Below are 27276 nucleotides of genomic sequence, written 5' to 3'. Positions count from 1 at the left end.
CAACATTTTATTCTAACACACATTTGTCAAGGTGTTTACAGTTATCAGACAGTTAAATTCAATGCTGTTTAAGACCTGTTCAAGACACAATTTAATAATAAACCAAATTTAGGACAGATTTTTTGACAAATCATGTTTTACTTAAGCATCACAGATAAGCAAGCAGTATGTGGTCTTGTGCAAAGTTAGGTGTTATGTAGGAATTTGGTTATTAGAGTGAGTTAAGTTAATCTACACTTAAGTGCAAGTATGAAGTAAAATTTAAATATTTGGGACGTTGGTAGCATAGTGGACAGTGTCGGCGCCCAATGTACAGAGGCATCGCTTCGCTGTAGCAGGTTCAAATCGCAGCCCTTTGCTGCATGTCAGTCCCCACTCTCTCTCTGTCTTCCCCTTTCACTTACTGTCCTGTCACTAAAGGCAAAAAGCCCACACAAATGATCTTTAAAAAATAGCTGTTAAATTTAAATATTTGAAATGTGGACTTTACACACAGAAAGGCTTCACTCATTTTCACAAAAAGAATAAAACAATGGATACATGAAATTAAATAAAAATGTCTGCAGTAGTTAAGACTATTTTAATGTCTTTTAAGGCCTTATTGTTGTAACATTGAGTTTAAGACATTTTAAGACTTTTTAAGGACCTGTAGACCCCCTGTTTGTGTGAAATTTTGTCATAATTACCAATTGAATTCCTGAGTTAGAGCCAAAAACATTATTTGTGAGGTCACAGTGACCTTGACCTTTGACTTTGGACCATCAAATTCTAATCAGTTCATTCTTAAATACAAGAGGACATCTGCACCAAATGTGAGGAAATTCCATGAAGGCCTTCCAAGATGTCGCCTTCAAGAAATGATATGAACGCAAGGTCACAGTGTTCTTAACCTCTGACCATCACAATCAAATCAGTTTATCCCTGATTCCAACTGGACGTTTGTGCCAAATTTTAAGAAATTACTTAAGAAGTTCTTGAGATATTACTTCCACGACAATGGGACAAACAGACGGCAAACACCCTAAAAACATATTGCCTCCATGTCTTTGTTATTATTTTAGTATCTCAGTGTATCTACACACACTTAGCAGTTCGGAGCACAGGAACCAGAATCTCTATATTGATATAGATGTGTTGTACTGCTACAAAACAGCAGCTAACTGACTTTCTTCAGGTGAGTCTAAAGGACAGGATCGTGGGTGAGTTTCTATTAGGTACAAAGAACACGAAGACCATTGAGACACCTCAAGGTCTCAACGACTGCAAAGGCCACATGGATAAAGTCACTGTGGCGATGAGTAAACATGACACACGACATAAAGTCAATAGAAGAATCCCACAGCTACTGTATATACAGTGTGTGTGAGCCAGGTGGCCTCCAAACAACCTGGACTGAAAACACTGTGGAACAGCAGCACTGCCATTGTTAACCTGACAAGAAACCAGATAGAAAGTTGATTGCTGACATGTAGTGAGTATAATGTCGACTTATACACCATATAAAGCAAATTCGATTGAAAACAGCTACGTGAATTACAAACCAAGGTCTGCATTTCATTCTATGTGAATCTTGATTTAATAGTCAACAAGGACGTCAGCTACATGTGACCCAGCTACAGCTTCAGAGTTAAATATGTCCAAGACATACAGAGAACGGCTGCCAGTCCACAATTAATTTGGAAAAACCCACCTGCTGGGCTCCTCCAAATTCACAATGGAGCCACTGCAACATTTCCTGCAGTAATACCTTGTTTACAGATCCAGTTTGTTTTGTATGCAACCTTGGCAGAAATTCATGCTGCATACAAATCAACCTTTTCTCTCCCTGCTTGGAAAAACTTCCTTGGAATGTTTATGAAGATGAATCAGCCTAGTCTACAACACTCTCTCTTTTAATAGTCCTTGCAATGTTGAACACTCCAGAAACATCAGCAAGTTGCTGTTCCTCAGCTGCAAGTAGCTAATTAGCTTAATGAGCTGTCAATCAAACACTCTAGGCAACGCCAAGGAAAAAGAAGCAATCCATTATTGGACATTTTGGAAAACTCAGCATCTCCATCCAGAGGCAAAGATAATATTTTTGTAAAAACAACACATGGGTGTTCTTAAAAAAAAACAAAACAAAAAAAAACCCCACCTCTACAGCTCTTTCAATTTTTTCAATTTCTTTCAGCATCAGAATGGGGGAGAAAGGTGATATAAGTGATTTTGAATCAATCAATCAATCAATCAATCAATGTTGCATTGTTGTTGGTGCCAGAGAGGCTGGTCTGAGTATTTCAGAAACTGCTGATCACTTACAACCATCTCTAGGGTTTACCAAGGATGGTCTGAAAAAGACAAAATATCCAGTGAGCAGCAGTTCTCTGGGTGAAAATGCCTTGTTGATGCCAGAGGTCAGAGGAGAATGGCCAGACTGGTTCAAGATGATAGAAAGGAAACAGTAATTCAAATAGCCGTTAACTTGTTACAACCAAGGTCTGTAGAAGACCATCTCTGAATGAACGCGTCCAACCTTGAAGCAGATGGGCTACAGCAGCAGAAGACCACACCAGGTGCCACTCCTGTCAGCTAACAACAGGAAACTGAGGCTACAATTCACATAGGCTCACCAAAACTGGACAATAGAAGATTGGAAAAACGTTGCCTGGTCTGATGAGTCTGGATTTCTGCTGCCACATTCAGATGGTGGGGTCAGAATTTGGCGTAAACAACATGAAAGCATGGATCCATCCTGCCTTGTATCGACGGTTCAGGCTGCTGCTGGTGGTGGTGTAATGGTGTGGGGGATATTTTCTTGGCACACTTTGGGCCCCTTAGTACCAGCTGAGCATGGTTTAAACACCACAGCCTACCTGAGTATTGTTGCTGACCGTGTCCATCCCTTTATGACCACAGTGTACCCATCTTCTGATGGCTACTTCCAGCAGGATAACGCACCATGTCACAAAGCTCAGATCATCTCAAACTGGTTTCTTGAACATGACAATGAGTTCACTGTACTCCAATGGCCTCCACAGTCACCAGACCTCAGTCCAATAGAGCACCTTTGGGATGTGGTGGAACGGGAGATTCACATCATGGATGTGCAGCCGACAAATCTACGGCAACTGTGTGATGCTATCATGTCAGTATGGACCAAAATCTCTGAGGAATGTTTCCAGCACCTTGTTGAATCTATGACACCAAGAATTAAGGTGGTTCTGAAGGCAAAAGGGGTCCAACTTGGTACTAACAAGGTGTACCTAATAAAGTGGCCGGTGAGTGTATATTGTACATACTTTTTATAGTTTTTTCTCATATTTTTATTATCAACTTTTTCTTTTTTTTTTGCAATGCTTGCTTTTGTTTTTAATTACTTACTTTGTTTTTGTTATTTATAAATGACAAGAATCAGACTCTGATGGGAGAAATTAACAGCATCTAGTGACCACAAGGCATATAACAGCTCTTTAGTAACAAATTAAAAATCTGGAGTTTTTGTATCTTCTAACAGTAGCCTATTATTTGACAGGAATGGGGGTGTATGTAATAAACTAGATTACACCGATCTCCATCTCTTTGAGTGTTTGCAAACAGGATAGGGACTAATAAAGCGGTGCTGTTAAGACGTCTGGAGCAAAAAAAATCCCTATTTCGGAACAGACTGATACTGACTGGTAAAAAGTAGACAGGTTGGTATTGCAATAAAATAGATTAAAATCAATGTGAGCCAAATGATCATGGAACTTAGCAGAAAATTGGTAAAAACATCAATAATGTGTGGCCCCACATGGAGAAAACAGAGCTTATTTGTTAGCAGAGACTGTCTGACTTTATCATCATCAAGTCCTGTATGTCATCACTGGTCAGCTGTATGAGCTGTTGACCTTTTTGATGACAGCCATAAAAACATTTAAAGCCTGTGATGACAACAGCTGTGACAAATGGTTGCTGTTTGCAGAGAATTTCTCCTCATGCTGAAAAGAAATTTTCAATCCGAGCACTGCTTTAGCAATGAAGGGGTAAGTGAGAAAACCCAGTGATACACAGCGTACTTCATGATAGCGTCATCACAGGTCTTTGACATGCTGATGAGCCTTCTTAAACAACCCAATGGGGACATCAACATGAAGGGCTTTCATTTGCAGTCTGCAACAAAACCAGGCTATCCAAAAAGAATGTTAATATGGTAAACACACTACATCTCAGTACCTGGATGCATCAGCTGATCCCATTTCATTGCACGCACGCACACACACACACACACACACACACACACACACAGAAAATCTATCTGTGAATCAGAAGCTGTGCGTCACGGAGCTACAGAGTACCATTGATTTCCCAGAACAAAAGGATTCTTCACCTTTACTCTCTGCTCTCTACCGCTCTTTAGCTTCACACTGGTTTTGCTTTACTGTCCGCGGCATAGTGCTCAGAGAAAACCCTTACGCAACACTCTGACAACCAGCAAACTAAAAGGTTTCCACACTGTTACAGAACTATGACCAATTGTACTACTATCTGCTACTAGATATTCTTGTTTTGTATCTAGAATTTTAACACACGACATGGTTCATAACAGACTTATATCACAATACTATTAATACAAGAATCCTTCTGAAATTAGAGAACCACATAATCCTCTTTTAATGAAAATCAGCTGCTGCACAACACGGAGAATTTATTAAATAGCCACATTTTGACAGATGAAAGCAATTGTTCCACTGTTTCAAAATGAAGCTGTTCAGTAAATTTATCATTTGAGATGACAGCGTGCCACGGCTGATTTTTGATACCTTTACTTGTCACTTATAAATCGCCTGAAAATAAAAACTGTAGAGTTTTTGTTATCTTAAAATGAGCCGTTTGTATCTATGCAGGGAACAGGTCCTCGTCTACAGAGATAGCCAAGTTGCACTGTAATGTTTTTATAGTAGCCTAGAATGCACAAACCAGACTCTGGCTCTAGATAGGGCTATTCGTGTGTTTCCACGTTGGCCACCTTCGTTTGCAGCCCCTCTGTAATGACAGCACCAGAAAAACACTGATTTTTAAAACATCAAACTGCTTTATTCAGTGTTTTTAACAGTTAAAACGCCCAGGATTTATACTTGTGCGGCAGACACTATGCCGTAACCTATGCACGTCACCTACACCGTTGTGAGCAATTATACTTTTCTGGTTGTGTATCTGTGTCACTCTGCAGTTACACCTTAAAAACACTAGTCGGCGTCGGCGTCGGAGAATTCTGTCAAGTGCTGTAAAGTTTAGTTGATTCAAAACACACATTAAACACACATTAAACATAAGCTTCACTATAACTCACAGCATTCGCAGACAAACACTTGTCTTTATCTGGACACATTTTCCCCCAAAATACAACATGCTAATATTTTTAGCACAAGCCTATGGCATTTTACATTGTATAAATTAGCCTAGTGGCTTAGCCTGGTTCCAGACCATAGACCTCGCCCACTCAACTGAGTAGGCTTGCATCTCTGGTCTGGCATACTGCAATGAATTTGTGATTTATCTCGTCCAAACGACGGACGAACCAATGAACGCTGGGGGTGGGGGCAGGTCTAGCGATTAGCCAATCAGCGCCACGCTGAAGTCAAGCTGTACGCCGGTGGGTAACTGGTGAGGATAGCAACAATGGCGACTGCTACAGATCCTACAGACCACATTAACAATGCTATCGAGGTATTTCGCCACTACTCACGTTAATGGAGGACCAAATTAAGGAAGCTGCTAAACTGGATTAACGGCGATGCAGCTGGGCGTGCACGACGACGGAGACATTTTAAACTGGCAATGCTCACTTATTTTTGGCACCACCGAGGCATGGATACTAATGACATCAGATTCTGGGTGAGTCGTTGAGATTTACTGATTGGTTAGGGACAAATCAAATTCCCTCCCCCTTGTAAATCGGCCTCAATGGAGGCAATGTCAGACTGAAGGTTCTGGGAGCTTCAGTCTAACACTCAGGCTACTAGTGGCTAGCAAACTTCTCTCTACTTATATGAAGCTAGGGACAACAGCAACATTTAACAAAGGTAAGGTGACAAAATTCAGCTCTATTACAACTCACAGGTATACCAACTAAACAAGTGTCTTATACTAAACACGTTTTCCAAACAAATATAACATGCTAATATCATTAGCACAAGCCTATGGCATTTTACATTGTGTACATTAGCTTTCCTCTGCTCATATGAAGCCAGGATAAATCCTGAAGTATAAATCTCTGAAGGATAAGTCACACACAAGACTTAAAATGCTATTTTTGTGGAGGCTTTATTGTCTTTACAATTTTCTTGTTTCTTATCTGTGAAAATAAAGTTAATTAAAGCTTTGTTTCCACTGAGGGAAATGGTTTCAGCTTACAACAATAGACAGGAGGTCTGCGTCACTCCAGAGTTTACACTGTAGGTACAGCATCGATTTGACGCAAAAGTATAAATCGCCAGGTTAGTTTGTTTTGGAGTGGAAGAGACCTCTGTGGATACCGCGGCTCCCACTAAAAATCTCCTGAACGTCTGTATCTTAAGTTGTCATAAAATGGTGAGCACACATTAGCTAGTGGTCCATCTGCAACATGCAACTTTCTGACACAGCATTAAAAAAAATCACTGATTTGTAGCGTGAAACTGCTTTATTCAGTGTTTTTACCAGTTTCAATCACCTGATCCATTTCTTTTAGAGAGGAGGAGACCTCTGTGGATGATTCTGCTCCTGGTAAAAACCTCTTGAACAATGAACACTAAAGAAATTCTAACATGGAGGAGTTTCAACTGGTTGCAATCTGCAAACCCTCTTAAACTTACACACTGAACCCTTAATCTCCAGGCATGCTCCTGTCTGTTTACTGGTGTGCAAAGATAATTTTTCTTGCATGACAGTATTTCTGTTCGTGCTCATTCTGCAGTCTGGGGTGAATGTCTTTGTTTCAGCTCAGCTGTCCTCTAGATATTAGGTTCATACATAATTACTTTTGTTAAACAGTACATCATTTAAAGCTACATATCCACGGCTCAGCCACACAGGTGTGTTCACCTTAAATGCCTGAATATGCCTGATTAGTCCTCTACTCAGAACATTGTGGCAGTGTGCAGACTGTGCTTGACTGAAGTCTACCCAACGCTCGATAGGTTTATTGTCTGTCAGATCTGGAAAACGTATACCTTTAATAAAGTCCTTTTATACTGGATATCTGCCTGTAAGATGCCTCATCTGCCCTCTACATTTGGCTCATCTGTATTTTTACAAGCTTCATTATCAAAGTACTGAATGTCGTGTTTCAAAACCATGACGCTGAATTGAAAAATGATGTGGATAAAAGTTCAACAGGGAGAATGTGACTCCTGAAATTGCTGTGAAGCGATCAGCTAGAAAGAGGACCCATCACTTTGCTGAAGTTGTTTGAACAACAAAAACACTCAGTCCACTCGAGCATAAGTGGATACAGTGGTGTTACAGAGTGATCCTTCTTTTCCCACATACACAGAGTACAGACGGAGGCTTATAGAGAGCCCACAAACCCACAACAGACACGTTTCATTTTGGCCTGCCACCAAGTAACTCACTGAATGAATACTAATTAGTGACAGCTGATTAATGATTGATTAGTGTCTGTAAATGAGAAGTTGCTGGCTAAATGTTTTGTACGCTGCTCTATGCTAATAAGAGAGGACAGATAACAGATTTGTTCCTGTCAAATGTGTTTAGTGAGTCAGTGTATTTTGCCAATTGTCAGGCGGGTGTGTGCGAGACAATGGGGATTGGACAACAGACAATGCAGGCCATAGCCACAGCTCAGAGGTTTATCGCAGAGGTGAGCATGCAAAGCTTACAGGTTAGCAGGCAGGTACAGGATCCAGGGTTGAGGCTTTGGGTCTCAGGAACAAATAGGCAGGTAAGCATACAGGTGCAGGTGGTTCAGAGGCAAAGACAAAAGCAACTGTGCAACATAAAAACTTCAACAATCTGAGACGACTGGGGAGAAAAGGCTGGTAGATGCAGGTGAGAGATGAAGGTGGGGAAGGCCAGGCAGCAGATGAGGGAAGTGGGAACAGGTTTGTCAAAGGGGTGGGGCAGGTGATGGGGAAAGGAGTGAAATTCCGAGGGCATCTGATGGATGAATGGAAAATGGCAATGAAAGGGCCTGGGGATGTGACAGTGTAGATGAGAGTGAGAGAGTGATTTGACAGTGTGGCTGAGGGGAAGGACAGAGGACGGAGGCAGATTTTGTGACACCATTTACCAGGGTGTCAGAACACTGTCAATTATCGGCGTGACCAAATAATATTTCACATTTGCACACTTTAATTTTCACTCACACATGAAGCAAAATGTCCCGCAGTGTAGAACCCGGCTGTTATGAAGGACGGCAGCATGCTGCAACACCAGCAGGTGAACTAATGAAAGGATTTAATTACAGCTGTATTTTAGCCGATACGACACATACATGCCTGCCTGGATCGGCCCAGACATAGATCCCTAATTTTAAAGTTTTTTCGTCAGCAAAACACTTTCATTTGGAATCAGTCACTACAAGTCATGTCAAACATGTTTATTAGATTGCATTGAGTGTGATGCTGTTGGTACATGTTATTATGTACTTGCTGCTATGATGTAGCTGTTGATTTGTCAGCATGTGTCATCTTGTGTGTCAAACAAAGATAGAGTTAAAACCACGACACCCATCGTAAACCAGCACTAAACGCCCATTCTTATTAGTATATTGAGTCTAATGACACCTTACAGTGTCAGCTCAGCTCAGTCTGACATCAACCAAGGGTCTTATTAGTCATTATAACTACTTCAGTTTACCGAGTAAAGCTGTGCAACAGTGGCAACATTTACTTGTACACTGATATTATACAATTATTCCAAATGTGACAATATTTTGAATTTGATGCAGGTCATGTAAACAGCATATCCGTTCAAATATTCCGAATTAAACCTTTATACAAATGTAGCATTTGCAAATTAAGACATATATTACAAGCCAGTTTTACAAGCATTCTTTGGACTTGTATACAGCACTTTCAAAATATGCGTCTCTGCTGGGGGTTTTAACACAGTTTGCAACACACAGTGTCTCGCTTGTTTACAGTCGGCTCTGTGTGTTGTCACAGATGTGTTGTACACAAAGCAACTAACCAATAGTTTGTAAGGCTGGGGAAGAGATGTACACCCCAAAAGAAAAGCCCACATTTCTGGTTGGAAGGAGAAAAACATCTACTTTTAAACTTTTTGAAAGACTTGGAAATCAACAGGTTTTTGGATATGCACAAATATCACAAGGCCAACCTTTTTTAAGAAGGTGGCTGAAGGAATGAAAGAGGGAGGCTGTGTTAGCACGGTCCAACCAAGTACCACCTCTGGTAGAAAACTTTGAAAAAATCATATTTTGATAAATGACATGTTGACAGTATGCATGTCTGCATGTAAACAGGAATATTAGGGGAATATTTATTTTCATTAGCCATGTAACAGCTCAGTGGGAGTATTGTTTTATTTTTCTTTTCTTGGAGTAAGGGCAAAAAATGTGAGATTTGTGCATGTAAACATAGTCAGTGCCACCCTTACATGGCTCACTGGGACACCTGAATAGAATGCAGCCATATTTTATGAAGTTTAGCTGAAGTACAATCAGGAAGACTTTCTCTATGCTATATCCACTTACAATCTCTCTCTGTATCCCACTCCCACTACTTCCACCTCTCAGCTGACTATGGGTGTTCCCTCTCCTGGTTAGCCAATCAACTTTGCCACAATCTCCTTCAGCCATTCATGTTGCTGCTGCCAAACTTTAAATCTGTTCTCCTCTCTGCTCCTGTCAGCTGTCATTTTAGGCAGAATCATTGCACCCTCCTCCACCCCATTCACCTCCAGTCACCTTATCCAGAGCCCAGGACGAGCTCATCAAAAGCCCACTCCTCTTCACATCCAGATCCTCAGCTCCCTCTTCATCTCATCTCATCACCACCATTATTACTACCAGCGTCTAGACTCCACAGGGGGGTTCCCTAATCTACTACGTCTTTACCACCCTCCTGGAGTAGATGACGTCATGGGGCCTAATCGCCAAAGGCATTTCGCATTTCTCATACTTATGTGCACAACTAAATAAGTCTGTCTTGGTTGAAATGTTACTAGTATCACCTGTGTAGTGTCAATATGTCTGCTGAGATTAAGGCCTATTAATAATTTTCACATTCAATTATCGCCATTTATCATCAGACAGGTGTTATTGTTAAAATATCTCAGATGAGGTGATACAACACCTCCCCCCTCAGATAAGCTTGCTCATCTACTCATGCAAGACAAGGCCCAGACAGAATGATGAAATGATAAAATGTTTGTTTGATAGATAAAAAAGGGGGAAAAAAAGACGTGAATTGCTGTGACTTTTGATGTTCTCCCAAGAAAACAAAATCAAAGCGCGCACAAAAACTATACAAGATGTGATTGATTAACGGGAGAGGGAGACGGGCTTGGAAAAGGAGAGATCAGACTGTTTTTGACTAACAGAATCTGATGATAATTACACTGATCATCGTGTTTTTGACTAACAAGATCTGATGATAATTACGCTGATCACTGAGCCGTTTCTATCCGATACTGTGAGATAAAAAGGTTTACACCTCGCACTGGATTCACACAAAAAAAAGGGAGCATGCTAATTACACGTCGGATGCCCGTCATCTCTCACCCCTCACAACTCCATATTTCTCCCTCTCTCCTACCTTGAAACAGGTTTTCATCTCTCCCTGATAGGCATGATGTTTTATTAAGAACCGTGGGATACGAGACACCTGAGCCGACCTGCCAGGTTGCAACAGATTAAGGTAAGGGCGAAAGGTGAAACACCTGCAGCTGTGCTTCTCCTAAACTTCAAACAAATATGGAAGCCGTGGGCAACATAAACACCTTCGCACATGAGACTCAGATGCATTAATATGTGAACAAAGACCTGAGAAGCTATATTAAGAGAAACCCCTCAACATGAAATGTGCAAACACCATGATGCAACCTGATGTCTTATGCAACTGGCCTATTTGGTAATTGATTCATGAACCAAAAATATTCAGGAAGGGCTGGCAGCTTTTATGCAATACTTGAGAATAAATTGTGTAAACATATGTTAATGTGTCTGTGTGTGTTGGTGCAAAGTCAAACATCAGATTTCTCCATAATAAGGAACAATGTATGCTGATGTAATCCAAACCAACTGCCCCATAACATCGGCTTATCGTATTAAATTCATATAGATTTTATCCAAACATTTGCTTTATCTCTGACCCGGCATTGCCCTCCTCCTGCGGCAACATAAACAAACTGTACGCCACCTGTGCTGCAAAGAAGGCTGCGAATACACTGATTCAGTTGAAAGCATGACTCAGTGGCCTAATTTTCATGTGTATGCCTTTATGTTGTACAGTAAGTGAAATTTCTCTGCAGCTGAAAATAACCCACTTACAGAAAGAACTCACTGAATCAAGGCAGAAACACTGAATGTCTGTGTCTCTTCTTGGAGTCACAGACCGAGGAGACAGACACCGAAGAGATTTGGAGGGAAAAGATTCATCGCGAGTGGATGCACTAAAATAAAATCTTTAACTTCTACAACAGAATGGAGTCATTTTGGTACAGAGATTTCCTGGAAGTCTGGTGTCTTGCATTACAGAGGGATAAGCAGCATGGTGGGATTAAAATAGGGACAAGCAGCACGCTCCTTTAAGCTCCTTTGAAAACTTATCACAGTTATGAATAATTTGTTGTGTTGATTTTAGGGGACAGCTGAGGAAGCACTGAGTTACGGCACATTTGAAGAAGGGCAGAAAGCAACTATTAATTATTGGTCAATAAAATGTCTTTATTTTTTGTGTAACAAATGACACTGAGCCCAAACATAGTCGGTTTTTGATTTAATTTATTGGCTCTGTTCCTATTATTTTGTTTCAAAAGTAACTGTTACTGAACTTATGTTCCTGTAAAACAGCAAGTCACACTCACCTCACCTGCATGTTTACGATATTAATTTAATTATTACAGTATATATTTTGGGCGGGGCAACACAATGGTTTGAGTTGAAGGTGTGAGAAAGAATAGTATCAGTAACATTGTTAACACTGTGCTACATTACAGAGAAATACAAAACCCTACTAATGAACCTTCATTAATATAGGCCTATATTTTATCTACAAGTGCACGTCACACACTGAGCGAGCCACCTGTTAATGACGCTGTGGGCTAATGGGCATGTAGCTACTTCCATGTTTCAGATGATCCTGAGTGCGGAGCTGATCTTCTTACAGGCGCTGTTTATAAGTGTGTAGGCCTTTCATCTGTGGGACAGATGTAAAGCTCTGGATAGCCCTGCACTAACATGATCAACTTTCCCGTATTTATCAGACTGAATATTTACAGAAGAAGGGAAAGATATCTGTCAGCTGTGATTGGTTTGTAACATGACTCCTGTCTGACTGCTATGTGTGGCCTCTTCCTGTGTCTGTCCTTTCAAATTAAATTCCCACATGGTCCAGTCATATAGGTTTTGATTTATTTTGACAAGGCACAGCTCCTAATAGAGTTTCAGGTTTGTTATACTGCAGAGAAGGCAGACATCTCTACAGCTGATATTGATAACACTTGGCAACCCATACCAAACAATCTACTAGATTAATAAATAGCACGCGGTAAATAAAAATATGAGTAAAAAGTAAGATCTGATTGTGGGTTGAACTCTCCCTTTAACTGACTGATCAATAAAGAGACTAATTATTTCAGGTGTAGGTAAGTAAACAGGAGAGTCTGTGATGGTCTTGTTGTCCAACTCCACCTTAGTTTACTTCAGGCAGGCACTTGTCCACAAGTCAACAGTAGATCAATGTGTCAAACAAATGGCCGGTGACATACTTCACCGGGATCATGATTCAGTTTTCAGCACATCACCACTGCACCTATAATCTCTGTATGCATGAAAGCATAGATCACACACACTGACATTTAAGCACACATGCACGCGCACACACACACACACACACACACACACACACACACACACATACACAGATGCGCAGATAGTAGGGTTCAAGTAAGGTGGGACAGAGGTGGCAGAATGATTATACTATGATGTACAACTGAATGAATCGTGTGTGTGTGTGTGTGTGTGTGTGTGTGTGTGTGTGTGTGTGTGTGTCCTACAAATCTACAGATGATTAATGGGAGAGACAGTGGTGTATAATTATCTCTATTTGTATTCATGGTCACAGGAGTTATAGTAATGGTGTACAACAAAGAGAAAAGTTGACAGCGACTTTAAATCAGAAGAGACACACACAGCCTCTTCATACAGACAAAAACACGGAGCAGGACAAGGTTTAGACACATTGTATACAAGCTGGATTTATCTCAGCAACTACCTTTAAAAGAGCAAGGTAAAGTGGTTAAAGCTGTGAGTGAAATGATGAGGTGTTGAAGGCTATGAGATCACAGTAAAACAAGCAGCACGGAAGGAGCTTAAGGCCACTGAATACGCTGGAGAGGTATTTGACCTGAAGGGTGGTGCTGTGAGTAAGAAGACAGATAATGTGGGGTCAAATTATTGGGAGGCATAGGACTGCTTTGTGTCCTTGAACATATCCTGTAGACTCAAAGGATCCATAAAGCATTAGGCCTATATTACCACTGCACACACACACGCACACACAGTGCATTCTGTCTATCAATTACATAAAATCATTGAATCATGTTATTAAATAAAGTTCACAGATCCTTAATGCTAGTTGCAAAGCATCTCTAAGTGGATTGGATGTACTTATTTGAATATAGGCCAAGTTCTATAATGTATATTGCACCGATGCAAAGATATCTTGACCTTAGTCACTAATATGAGTCAGACCCATGGATGCATTAAGAGAGCTGGATACGGCAGCATCACTCAGCCTTACTGACAATGTGTCCCCAAGGCTACTCGCAGTACTGCAACAACAAAAAAATCCCCTTGGCCCATTTTCCCATAGACCTCTACTATAAGACATCTACCAAACTGTTGACAGGACACCTCTGGCTGAATTTGTAAAAGTTTTCCAGAGTCTAGAAAATTAATTTTTATTCATGACGTACTGAGGGCTGCCCCCTAATAGTCAACCAGAAAGGCCATTAGTCGGCAAGATTTCATTGGTCACTTAGTCGCAGAAAAAGAAAACAAACACCTGAAACTCTATTAGGAGCTGCGCCTTGTCAAAAAAAAAAAAATCAAACCCTATATGACTGGACCATGTGGGAATTTAATTTGAAAGGATAGGCACAGGAAGAGGCCACGCTCAGCAGTCAGACAGGAGTCACATTACAAACCAATCACAGCCAACTTCTTCTGTAAATATTCAGTCTGATAAATACGGGAAAGTTGATCATGTTAGTTCAGGGCTACCCAGAGCTTTAAACAGCGCCTGGAAGAAGATCAGCTCTGCACTCAGGATTTTAGTTGAAGGCTATACAAGGCTTGTTAAGGTTGCTTAGTAACCTCAGACACAACCTGCCGCTGCGCTCTTGAAAGCTGGCACAAAAGAGGCCCAAGAGTAGCACCCAAGACCTGACCTCACATTTTCCAGGCGGTTAAAGACACGGCATATGTACAGCCCCTAATTTCCAGGGCTGGTACCTGCGGTTATTCCACAGGCTAGTTAATAATAACATGTCGGGCAGGAAATCCAAAGTGTGGGATCATTTTGAGAAGGTGAAGGACGAACCCAAGGTGATATGTAAACTCATCTTCATTGGTCGACTACAAACATGACGTATCATCTGAAACATGGAAGTAGCTACATGCCCATTAGCCACTTAGCACAATCATTACTGCTTTGCCGACAGGCGGCTCGCTCAGTGTGTGACGTGCACTTGTAGATAAAATATAGGCCTATATTAATGAAGGTTCATTACTAGGGTTTTGTATTTCTCTGTAATGTAGCACAGTGTTAACAATGTTACTGATACTATTCTTTCTCACACCTTCAACTCAAACCATTGTGTTGCCCGGCCTAAAATATATACTGTAATAATTAAATCAGTATTGTAAACATGCGGGTGACTAGTCGACTAATGGCCCTAAATGACGAATATTGGTCGACTAGGAAAATTCTGAGGTGGGCATAGCGCTAACGTCATGCCAATGTAAAGTCAATAGGTGGAGCAGAAAAATGCAGGAAGCCAGAGAAGAATTACTGCAACATTCATTGAATTGAATTCATGTATGAAAACATCTTTTAGCCCAGTATCCACTCACACATCCTGAAAGAAGGGTTATTTTCTCAGGCTTTAGAAAGGCTTTTTTAGTCCTCTACAGGACTTTATTCTGCAGTTTCTTCGTGACTAAAGCCACAGATTGAACCAGCTGCATGCCCCTTCAAATGTATAAATGTATTAGAAAATAAATAATAAATATGAATCAATATTCAGCCTCGGGGGAAAAGCTGATTGGGAAATCCATAAATAAAACTACTGACTACACTTCAATGACAACTGGGCAGCTCCATCTGCTGAGGAAGACAGTGTGATATGGTCGAAAGCTTCACAGCAGCTCCTGATTGGAACTTGTGGTGAGACTGTTTTTATCAACTGTTGTTTTTAGGGACGAAAAGAAGTGAAAAGCTCAGAAAATCTGGGAATTGGAACAATTTTATAGCAACTCAGTCTGCTAAAGAACATGTTGTGATTCGACAGAAAGCTCCAGAGTGGACCTTGTTTTTGGTAAAAACTAATATAGTTCAATTACACTGTTCTGTTGTTTAATCATGTTGCTTTCTTGCTATAATTGCTCCACATCTGCCAAAATCTGATGCCCAATATGGTGCTTACACTCATCTTTGTTTGTGTAACCTTCAGTTATTCCCTGTCAGTTAATCATGGTGAACAATTCCGCCATTATACTACCAACCTTTTCACACAAATTATACTGATAATACACAATGCTCCTCATACTGATCATATCTGCTTTCACTAAGTTAAACTATGCTCTTTTCATATATATATATATATATATATATATATATATATAGCCACTTACTGTACTGTACTGTGAATGTGTATTCAATTTTGCCACATGGTTTACAAGCCTGAGGAAAAAAAGAGAAAGAAGGCGATTTATTGAGGTCCCATGCTCATAACTTTAAACCCAATATACTCAGTGCTGAGGGCTCTGTGGTTATATGTCTGAGTGAGACATGTGAGGATCGGTTTAATGAGTGCAAAGCATATATGTCTCTATTCTTTTCTCTCTCTGAAGGAATACAGTGGTGTCACTGTTTACCTCTCCTGCCAAGTACTACCTCTCACCATTCTCTGTTAAGGGAAAAATACCAAGACTCCCTCCAAGGCTAATTCTCAAAACAATGTACAATTTATTTGAGTATTAGGAACACAAGGCAACACACACCCAACAAAAATGTTTTCATTCCAGAGGCGAGGGAACGGATACACCAAGTGAGAAGACGTGAGACGGAAGGAAAAGAATGTTTGTTTTTTTTGTTACCGCAGATTAAAAATTAATTTCAAACAGCCTTTAAGGATGCTTTATGAAGTGGGTTGGAAATGTTATTAGTCCTGGGAGTCCTAAGAAGAGGAAATGGGTTCCTGTCAAACACTTGAGAAATAAGGAAAAAACTGTTTTCATTGTGAGTTTGGATATTATGATACAAACACAAAAGACAAAGTAACTCAACATGTCACAGTAAAGCAGGGACGCAGAAGCAACTTGTTTGTGCTGTTGCTGTGAATGAATATGGAAAACCTCATTGCAGGTATTAATTAAATATGATGGTAGGATAATTAGGCTTCAAGGAAAACCAGCAGTGATCATCAAAGGCTGCTTATCTAAATAGACTGACTTTTTAATGAGTGAAGGAATTGTTACACCATCATCTAGTAACCACACTGAGTACAAGATATAAAACAAGCACAAAAAGAAAGGAAATTTTTGTTTGGTAGATTTTTTCTTTGTTGTAACAATGCTTCTTGGCAATAAATCTTATACTGTTGGAAAGCCTGTTTACTTCCTTTTTAAATGGTGCCACATTTGTAAGGAACATGCATTTGTGGGATGAGCAGCAGAGCTGAGTAATTTGCCAAATCGTCTCTGCCAATGCCAAACAGCTTCTTTTTTTTGCTGCTGTTGACTCTTGTTTAGTGTTGTTTGGTGGATTGGATGATTGAAGTATGAACAAACAAGACATATTGGCAATTTAACAATTTATTCATTTAACAAACAGGAGCCTCTGTAGCGTGTGATAGAACCATACACAGTCACAACAGCCTCCTCATGCTGGTCACCAGCATGGTCACACACTGCGGTGGGATGGCATCCCATTCTTCATCAGGACTGCTGGCAGGCGATTCTATCCTCTCCACTCCCAAATTCTGGAGGTAGTCTCTGATAAACCCCGCTCTGTGGGGGTGAGCGTTGTCATCTTGGAGGATAGAGTTCGGTCTTAGACTGTGGAGATATGGAATTGCCACTGGCTGCAGAATTTCATCTCTATATCTCTCAGACACCTGATTGTCAGCAACTGGGGGTACCAGAAGCTCAAAACAAGAGTCAATAGCAACAGCAAAAAAAAAAAAAAAAGCTGTTTGGCACTGGCAGAAGAGATCTTTCATGGGCGCAAATGCATGTTCCTTACAAATGTGGCACCATTTAAATGGGAAATAAACAGGCTTTCCAGCGGTATAAGATTTATTCCCAAGAAGCATTGTTACAACAAAGAAATAATCTACGTGCTAAGTTTAAGTCAGAAACTACATACAAGAGCCAGAGGGTTACCTCCCTCCTTCAAGCATCAAAGCCCAAAATCTTTAAATTGCATTTGCAGACTTCAAAAATACACAATGTTATTTAAAAATATGCGGGTGGAACCTCAAACCCTGCTTCTTTTCTTAGATGGTGTGTGCTGACAGTAAAGTTGACAGTTCACAGTAAACCAAGAGGATCAATCAACACAAGGTGTGACGACCCCTCCACTCCACTAGGTGTGCCTGTTTTCCTGGCTGTTCTTTCTGTTACAGGATGCGGCTCAAGGCAGAGGGTCGTCATTAACCTCATAAGCCGACCTGGGCCTTGCGCGCTTCGTGATTTGAGCACTCACTACCTTCCAACAAAAGCTCCCTCTTCCCTCATGGCAGCTGCTGTTCTCTTTTGGTTTTCCTACAGACCTTCCAACACACCCACACATGCAGACGATGTATTATTGATTTCTGACTTTCACATGTATTCAGTTATTCATCATTATTTTGTAAATAAATAAGCTTTCAACAATTTGTACCCTCGTCTCCCATCATTGTTGCAGAATAAGAGCCAGGTTGTAAGAAAAGCAAGTAATTGCATTAGCAATAGGGCTGGGACCATATGAGTATCTCCCAATTCAACACTATCACGATACTTGGGTGCTGATTCAATATATATTAGGATTTTTTTTTAAAGTATTGCAGTCCTACAAGTATTGCGATTCAATATTATGATATGGGGGATTTTTATTTATTTTTTAACACTAGACCGTGGGAAAAAGCTGCATCATAGTCATTAGAGACTGTGTGTCATGACGCATATTTCCAAAACTAGGAACATCTTACATCAGTCAGTCTTTCTAACTTTTATTTCAGCTGCATCATAAACTGCATACAAAAGCAATGAATAAACAAATAACTGTTATTATAGTCTAATTTTTAATAATTTTATTCCAGTGAAGCACTTTGTGACCCTGCTCTGTGAAAATTACTGTCATGATCCTCATCATGGCAGCCCCTCCCTCTCCCTCATGTGTATGTGTGTCATTCCCTGTCTGTATTACTCCTCCTGTGTTTCTCCCCCTGTCTGTTCTGTGTGTGTGCATGTGGGCGTGGTTCCCCTCCACAGGCAGTGCCAGGTGAGTCCACTCCAGTAATCAACCTCTCCATAAAGCCTCTGGATTCCTCCCTACTCGTCGCCAGATCGTTTCATCAGTCTGCGCGGTAGTTTGTGTCCTGGCTCCTTTGTGTTTTTGCCCTCGTGCTGTGTTAGCTTGTGTAGCTAATGTCTCTGTGTTTTCTCCGCCTCAACTCAGATTGATGTGCTTTCCTTGTGATCTCGTGTGTGCTACTTCACTGCCTGCCTGTGGACCTTCCTGCCGCCGTCAGCTCTCCTGTGTTTCCCCTTGGAGTGAGTACGCTCGAGAAGACGGAACCTACTGCGCCGTGCCGCAGCACTGTCGCCATTACCACGTGGCGGACGCCACATCACGGACACTCTCACTCTCCTCCTCACCGGTGCCTTCACGGAACACATCGGGACCCTGGGACCACGCTCCACCCCTCCCCCCTTGCACTATTCTGCACATTCGAACATTAAAGACTTGTTATTCACTGTGTACCTGTTTCCTGAGTCGTTCTTTTGGGTCCAGGCTTTAAACCAAATCATAACAATTACTATTTTAACTAAACGTCACTTACTTCCTTCATAATTGTGCAACAGACTGAATAAAAATATCTTCTTTTCGGAGTAAACTGCTACATTTAGCGCTCCCTGCTGTGTTTCCCAAACACTGATGTATTTGTGGCAGTCGATGCATTATCGACTTTGTCTGCCACATATTGATTTTCTGTGTTTTGAATATTTAAAATGGGCAAACTTTTATTTCACAATAGAACTGTGTGCAACCCACTGATTTGCTCAGCCCATTGCTTCTCTTTCTCTGTTCATCAGACCACAAATGAGATAAGAATTAGTGAGCTAATACACACCGTGGTCCCTCTGCCCCATTCCCCACTGGGAGGAGAGCAGGTGGAAGGTCAGGAGGCAGACCTTTAGTAGTGGCTGTGGCAGCTTACTGCAGAAGGTCTTTGTCATTGAAACCACTGCCATTTTTTGTTTGCTACTTCAGCTGTTTTTTTTTTAATGGATATGATGTGCATTACTCATGGATTACAACAATAAAAGTGGCAGCTTCTTTCCACCTCCAGTTCATTAATGAATAAATAGTGATACTTAATCATTTTTCCCCAGCATTAATAGTAGATAGTGCTACTCCTAACTGGCCTCCAACTCCTCTCCGTAACTGAGGATGTGCTGTTTTATTTACAGTGGCATGCACCAATACAGGGATGTTGAAAATAAAAAATTCAGAGAGGCTCTAGTGACCCTGGATCTGAGGTAAATAATGTCCAGTCAGAAGCATTTTAGTGGGCAAATAAGCATCTTTTTTCAGGACTGGCTGAAAACAAAACAAAACAAAACAGAAAACCCTGACCCTCATTTTATCCTGACTTTAATGCCAATCTGACAGCTTTGGTACGAAATCTATTTATTATTTTTTTGGGCAACAACTCTGTGGATACTCCATTGTATAATAGTATCCTTTGGTATCTTTAAATCTCACAATGTTTTCCAGACCACAAAAATACTGACTTATAGTAGAGTGCAAGTTGTTGCAATAACAAAAAGGTTAAAGAATAGCTGGATCAATACTGAGTCTCCAATGTAAAAAAAAAAAAAACAAAAAAAAAAACAAAACACTGCAGCACGTAGGTCTAAACAAAGTCTGACATAAAGCAAATCTGATCTGCAGCAGCAGACTGGAGTCTTGTGGAAATTATGACTAAGGAGATACAGAGATACTCTGAAATGAAAAGCAGAGCCGGCGCACACACAGCTGCAAGGATCCCTGCAGAACATATTAGATGCTGAAAGTATACATTTGTTTTTAGAGTACTGTGTGACCAATTATTGTGAATGATTGATAGTCTAACACAGGTTGAATAATGTTCAATCTCCTGTTTCATTCGTGGGATTTTATGAGAAAACATCAAGTGGGCACTCATATTCAAAGCGCTTTACAATACTATGAGTGCCGCCATTTCAAGGCCACTTGTCTCAATGTCAGTGATGAACAGATTCTTTTAATTGGTTGCATTTATTCAACACACACCATCTCAGTTAATTACTGATCAGAGTCTCACTAAAGGAATGATGAGCCTTAGCATCAACACTGCAATATAGTACGTGCAGCGTCAAAGCCACATGAACTCAAACACATCATACTACAACTGTTTCTTGCTTGACAAAAGGAAAGCTTTTCCCTTTAAGACAGGTTACAAGTGCATGTCTGACATAATTTGTTATGGGAAGTGAGACTCTTCTGTGTGTTTGTATGTGTGTAGAAAAGTACCCTGACCAGGCCAACAAATGCCGCAGACACAGTGGTCAGCAGAAAGTGTTAAGTTCAGGTTCCAGAATAATAACTTTAAAAATGGTCGTGTTTTGTGTTAGCTTCACAAAAGAAATAAAGTAACTGTTTGATGATGCAAAGTTATCACATCATTTCTCGACCGTTGTTTATCGCAGTTGCCGTACTGTAAGAGATAGTTACCAGCTACAAGCCAGGCTATAGTTTATCAGGTTAGCAAAGAGAAACCAGAGGTCTCCTAGCTATGGTTCGGAGCCGCCAAACTGGAAAGGAAACATTAACTGGTAACAAAATGGTGACAACTGCCATGAAGTTAATAGGGAAACATGAACAACTCCAATCTCTCCAGTCAGTTTATGAGGGCGCAGTAGTGAGACAAAACAAAAAAATCCTGAGTGACCCCTCACATGTTCTTTTTTGAATATGAACTTTTACCGTCGGGGCACTACAGAGCCAGCAGATGTTAAGAGTAACCATTTTAAACTGTCCTTTATCCCCACCTCCATCTCACTACTTGAAAAACATATACATACTTCTAATGTTGATGGCCCCTTCCACCCCTCCCCTCCCCTACTAGGGTAGTGGGGAGGCCTACTGCTGTGGATTTTAATTTTAACCCAAACCATCATCTTTCTCCTACAACTTCAGGATTATCTGGCTTAAAGCCCTGAAGGCAAACTTCTCCCAACAGCCATAAAACATGGATTAACAACATCATTTAACATAAGTATCAAATTCAGCTCAGTCAAGGTTCAGAGACAAAACAAGTTTTTTGCTAGTCACCCAATTTAAGCTTAAAGGGATAGTGCACCCAAAAATGAAAATTAAGCCATTACCTACTCACCCATATGCTGAGGGAGGCTCAGGTGAAGTTTTAGAAGCATATTTACATGGCATAAATTAGCCTAGCAGCTAGCAGACTTCTTCCTCCATTCATAACTTAATAAATTACATGTAACGTTAGTATGTTTCTTACTTGGTTCAAGTTGGTTGAAGTCGCTGTATCTCGAGAGAAAACAGCACAGTTGAATTTCAGCCTGTAAGCAATTTTTTTCAGCAGAACATTATTGATACAGAGCAGCTAATGTTGCTGTAGTGAGAAGTTAGCAGGACGAGATGCCCGAGCAGGCAGGTAAGGTCACATTGTGTTTTAGCTCGTACCAGCATTGTTTACATACACCATGTGCTCTGTCTGTTGACCTATTTCCACACTGCTGATTTATTCCGGAGTAAATAACATTATCCTCATCGTCCTTCTCTTGGTTGCCTGCCATCTGCCTGCTGCTGTTTGACAAACAAAAGCGTATCCTATAGATGACAATATGATTCGATGTTTTCACTTTGCATCGATGACCTTGGATCATTGATCATTTAATGACTACATCGATCCAGATCGATGTATTCATCGTTACACCGATAGTAGCCAACCAGAAGTTTAAAATGAGCAAGGAACAGGAGGGGAGCAACATAAAGGAGAACCCTTATTTTAGGGTAAGCAACATCATTTAATAACATTGCTTGTTAGATCATTGACTTCAGCCTGGACTGCCTGAGAAGTATTTCGTGGAAACAATGGTGTCATGCTGAGTCAACCAGTGTATTAAACTACCTAATTCCCTCCCCCACCCCCCAGAAGTCTTTTTTTTTTTTTTTTTTAGCTTTCATTACTATTTTTATTTTCTGTGCAATATATATCGCAGATGTCCATTTTTCTAACGTTGTGCAGCCCTACTCAGTACTGCACTATTTGTTATGTTAACCTTCATTTATGGAAGAAAAGCCAAAAACAAATTTGAAAACGCTGCTGTGCTTTATCAGTAACGAAACAGACAGGTTAAAATGTTTCGGCACTGACAGCTGAGACCCACCATCTAGATAAAAGTTTAATATTAACAGCCACGACCACAGGAGCCAGAAAAATAATGTTAGGACAGAATGAAAACAGACTTGGAGAGTAATATACCTCTGAAAACACTGATGCAAAGTGTCACATTAGGCTGCAAATCAATCAGCAGCCAGTACAATATACTGCTTGTGTTTCTCTTGTTCTTGCCCCATCTAAGCTTTGTTAGTTGTTTCATGTTGCTTTGAAAACACATATCAAAGTGCTTATTGCACAACCTTTTTAATATTGGACAAATGCTGCTGCTTGAAATTCAACCTTATGTGACCCAGGTTTGCATCAGTGCTCGTAATTGTGACTACCTCAACATTTTCTACAAGGTGTAAGCATCATTTTGTCTACCTCCTGTGTGTGTAAGTGGTGGTTAAAGTCTTAAGGGGATTATGATTCTCAGTTTTAACACAGTTCCTTTCATTTCTCAGGGGGGACTTCACATAAAAGCAGATTTTTCTTACTCCAATCTGACTTGACGGGCCTCTGGCACACATTTGTGATCATGTCAGGTATATACACAGCTGATGTAAGGTAAAAGCAACCTGTTCAGGAGGGCTTTGTAAAAACACAGGCAATCAATATCCGTCTTGCTGGGGAATTTTTGTAGAGGTCATAATGCTGGATGTGGGAACAGCCTCGAATAATACGGTGCAGAAAACTGTAGTACAGTGCGTTTGGGGCTCTGAGATGGAGGCAGTGGCCTTGCATATAAATGTCTCTTCATATTATAAAACAGGCCTTGCAGGAGACTGAACAAATAACTTTGTTTTTGTGAACAAAGTTTAGTCTTTAGTTTATTCAAGGTGTTGTTGATTCAGGGTTTGAGTGTTTTCAGTCAGTTAAATCCATCTGAACAATGGGACGTGTGCAGCAGAGGAAAACTTCTTAGCAAACAGTCCTTGTAAGTTTCAAGGAAGTTGAGCGATTGGGAGTTTAAGGCGTCTCATTACTTCTGATGATTTTGGTGGAATTTCAGCTTATTTTAACCTGACTTGCAGCAGCATTTAATTGGAGTTCCTCGGGTCAAAAGCCAAGTTATGTGCAAGATGATACTTTCCTATTCTGCAGTGTTGCATATGAAATAATGATAATAGGTAGTGGAGTTTTGCTTCCTGGAAAATAAATTATGTTTTCATAATTAAGAGCGATTTGGGGATCATTATAAATGCTGACTGGGAAGCTTAAAAACCAGTCTGGAGATTGGATAATTCCAAGGATTTATAGCATTTAAGCTGCTGCATAATAAAACAATGCACCAGTGCCTGGGGTTCCAATTATTAATAAAACTTAAAGACAGTAGTGTGCATTTTAATGAATGAATTCTCTCCTCTGTGTGTTTCTACTGTGTGGTGTTTTTGTCAGCTGCTGCCCTTTTTTATTTTTGGTCGTTTTTGGTGGAATGGAGGTGTGTACTGGTGGGTGTAAACAGAGCATCCACATTTCGTCTACAGCAGAAAAAGCAGGAGCAGGTACAACATTGCTTTTACTTTAAAGTCCTTTTCCATCGACTTTAACGGCACCTTTTTTGTGCTGTGTGCCCCCGTTTGTGTGCTGATGTAGAGTCATACAGATCCAGAAAAAAAAACAACAAAAAAAAAAAACCTGCACACTTTTTTCCAACGAGGGCACATTTTTTTTTTATCATAAGTCACATACAGCGAGAAGAAGGAGGCCTAAAATAATACTGTGTACAGGTACGGCACTGGACTGGCTTTACTCTAAAAGATGAACAAAGAGATTTATTTCACACCATTTCAGCTTTTTTTTTTGCTTCTGATGGTTTTGCATTTTCCTCTGTAGTGTTGTGTAGTTTTAGATGGGCTGCACTGGGTTTTTTGGGTGCATTAAATATACTCTGAACTGGTGTTGGGCCATGTAACAAGTATGTACAATATGTCCATGTATTTTCTGGCAAGATACAAATTTAGACAATACCGTTTACATCGATATAGGGTCAAGTTGCGTTACATAACGCATACCAGTGTGCATCTCTCCTCTCACACTCGCACAGCTCTGACCCACTCATTCAAGTTCTCCAGCAACACTGAGAGAGACTGCTCCTGTGTGCAACATCAGTCTATATGTTGCACGTGCTACAATAAATCAGCATGTGAGATGAATACTGTGGGCCTTTTCCACTCTTATTTTTGGCCGCACCAATTTCCGTTTCCATTATCAATTAAGACGTGCCTTGCCACACCAACCTGTGTCAGAGATGGACCTTCTCTGGAGTAGGTCCAAAAGCTGTTCTACCAGCCTTCAAGTGGGTAGAGGGGATGTCTCATCTACCGCAGGCAACCCCTGACGACCCAGCTTCTCCCCTTCAAACAAGCCTGTGTGTTGTCACACTGAACTCACCTCTGTCTGCAGGAGACCAGAGAAAAGGGCGTTTTTAAAGTCTCTGTGTTCAGCTGTCAGTAAGTCTGTAGCTTCTAACTGAATCTCTGTGGTTTGAAGTTTAGTTTCTCTGCTGCATCCTGTTTTTACTTTAGATATCTGATTCATTTTACTATTTCATGTTCGCTATCAGATGTGTTCGAAGTTGTGTGAAGTTGCTGCTTTAATATTCAACGTTTTCTCATTTTGCTGCTTCACAATAAAAGGTTTTACGTTACAAAATAACGGGGCTTTTATTGTGAAGAATCTATAGGAAATGAAATGTGTTCATCACTGAATTAGCAGAACTTTGTTAGCAGCTTTTCTTCAATAAAGGCAACTCTAATAATACAACAGGGAGGAAAGTGAAAGCAGAATCAGTCTCAGTGAGATGTTGATGAAGAGCTGCAGACAACAGGCTCTTACTGCACCTCTGCAAACAGCTCACCTCCAACAGGTAAACTTTTACCTGCCCTGCTGTGGACAAACACATGCAGCAAAAATAACAGGGGACATTAGCCGTGGATCTGAAGGCAAGTTAGATTTAATATATTTCAAGACTTTTTTTAATGCCACTCAGAATGAAATTTGAGACAAATTTTACAATAACCAAAATGAAAGGACAAAAAACCATAAACTACCATAAATTATTTAGGGTTAGGGACAATGTTGCCCAAATGTTTACTGTAACATAAAAACATGACTTCTTTGCCCCGGGGCAGACACGAGCGTAGAACAGAGCTGGGAAATAGCTGCTGTTTGTTGGCTAAGTTTTCTTGGCGGTTCTGCCTTTCTCACTCTACATGTGGGATTCCACTATTTTGATTCCCATCACGCAAAGTTTAAAAACTGTGTGCATTCATTACACCGAGCCTCAGATGCATTGCTTTGTGCTGCTTTCAGCCATGCCATTAAATCTTGGTTCAATAGTCAATTTCCTTTGTTTCCAATTATTTTGAGATTTTACAACACAACGTCAAGAAAAAAATCGGTTCATAACATCCTACATCTCATCTGTTAGCATTTTAAGACTTCTCAGATCAGCACTGTAACAGCACTCTGAGCTACAATCACTACCTTTACTTCTTTACTGAAGTGTCCCTGCAGTGAATGCTGTTCAGTTTAATTTATCTCCACTAGCAACGGAAAGAACAGGGAAAATGAATGACAAGAAAAATGAAAAGAAAGTCAGAGATGTGATTCTCTGTCTTCAGTTTCCCTCTGCAGTATATTCCTCATCTGAACAACTTGACACTTACTATTATCACACCCTTCCGCTGGTCTTTCCAGCTCTCGACGAAAAAAGATCATTTTCTGTTCACTCACTGAGAATGTGTGCTTCAGATCTGGCAGCAATGATGTACTAGGCTTTGAAAACACTGACTTGTTTTGTCTTACAGTTGGCAAATTTAAAGTCCAGTCACTTGAAATGATGTCCGCCAATGCTGCTTTCAAATGGCCACAACTTTTGTTATAGAGATTTGAATTTCCACATGAAGAAAAAGGATCTATGTCAAAAGGAAAGTGTTAAATCTAGGGCTGTACCACTCAGAACTGAGTCAGCTGAATCAGATTTGGCTGTTTAATACAAATATTCAACTATTCATTGCCTTTTTTTTCCCCCACAGAGTTTGAGAGTTTGAACAGGGTTCAGCGATATGTTGAGTGTTACAATGACATTCACTTTAACAAGCCAAGTTAGCCCTTTGAGCTAATGCAGGCTAACTAGGCTAATGAAGGATCCAAAATATGCAACCTCGATTTGTGCAGACAAAAGCTAGAGACTGTATCGTA

The 27276-nt window shown here is 40.5% G+C and overlaps 1 protein-coding gene across 5 annotated transcripts in view; it reads right to left on the bottom strand.

Annotated features, from left to right (window-relative positions):
* The window catches only part of gpat2 (glycerol-3-phosphate acyltransferase 2, mitochondrial), a 194141-nt gene that overhangs the window by 52983 nt on the left and 113882 nt on the right, over positions 1–27276 (bottom strand). The window contains exon 4 of one of the 5 annotated variants that reach the window (XM_049578313.1): positions 16064–16112. The exons of the other annotated variants lie outside the window; for them this stretch is intronic. The gene's annotated coding sequence lies outside the window, so the exon portion shown is untranslated. The remainder of the gene's footprint in view (positions 1–16063; positions 16113–27276) is intronic. 5 annotated transcript variants of the gene reach the window in all.

The sequence above is a fragment of the Epinephelus fuscoguttatus genome, linkage group LG6 (genome assembly GCF_011397635.1).
Source record: "Epinephelus fuscoguttatus linkage group LG6, E.fuscoguttatus.final_Chr_v1".
Taxonomy (NCBI): domain Eukaryota; kingdom Metazoa; phylum Chordata; class Actinopteri; order Perciformes; family Serranidae; genus Epinephelus; species Epinephelus fuscoguttatus.
This window is presented reverse-complemented; position numbering and strand designations above follow the sequence as displayed.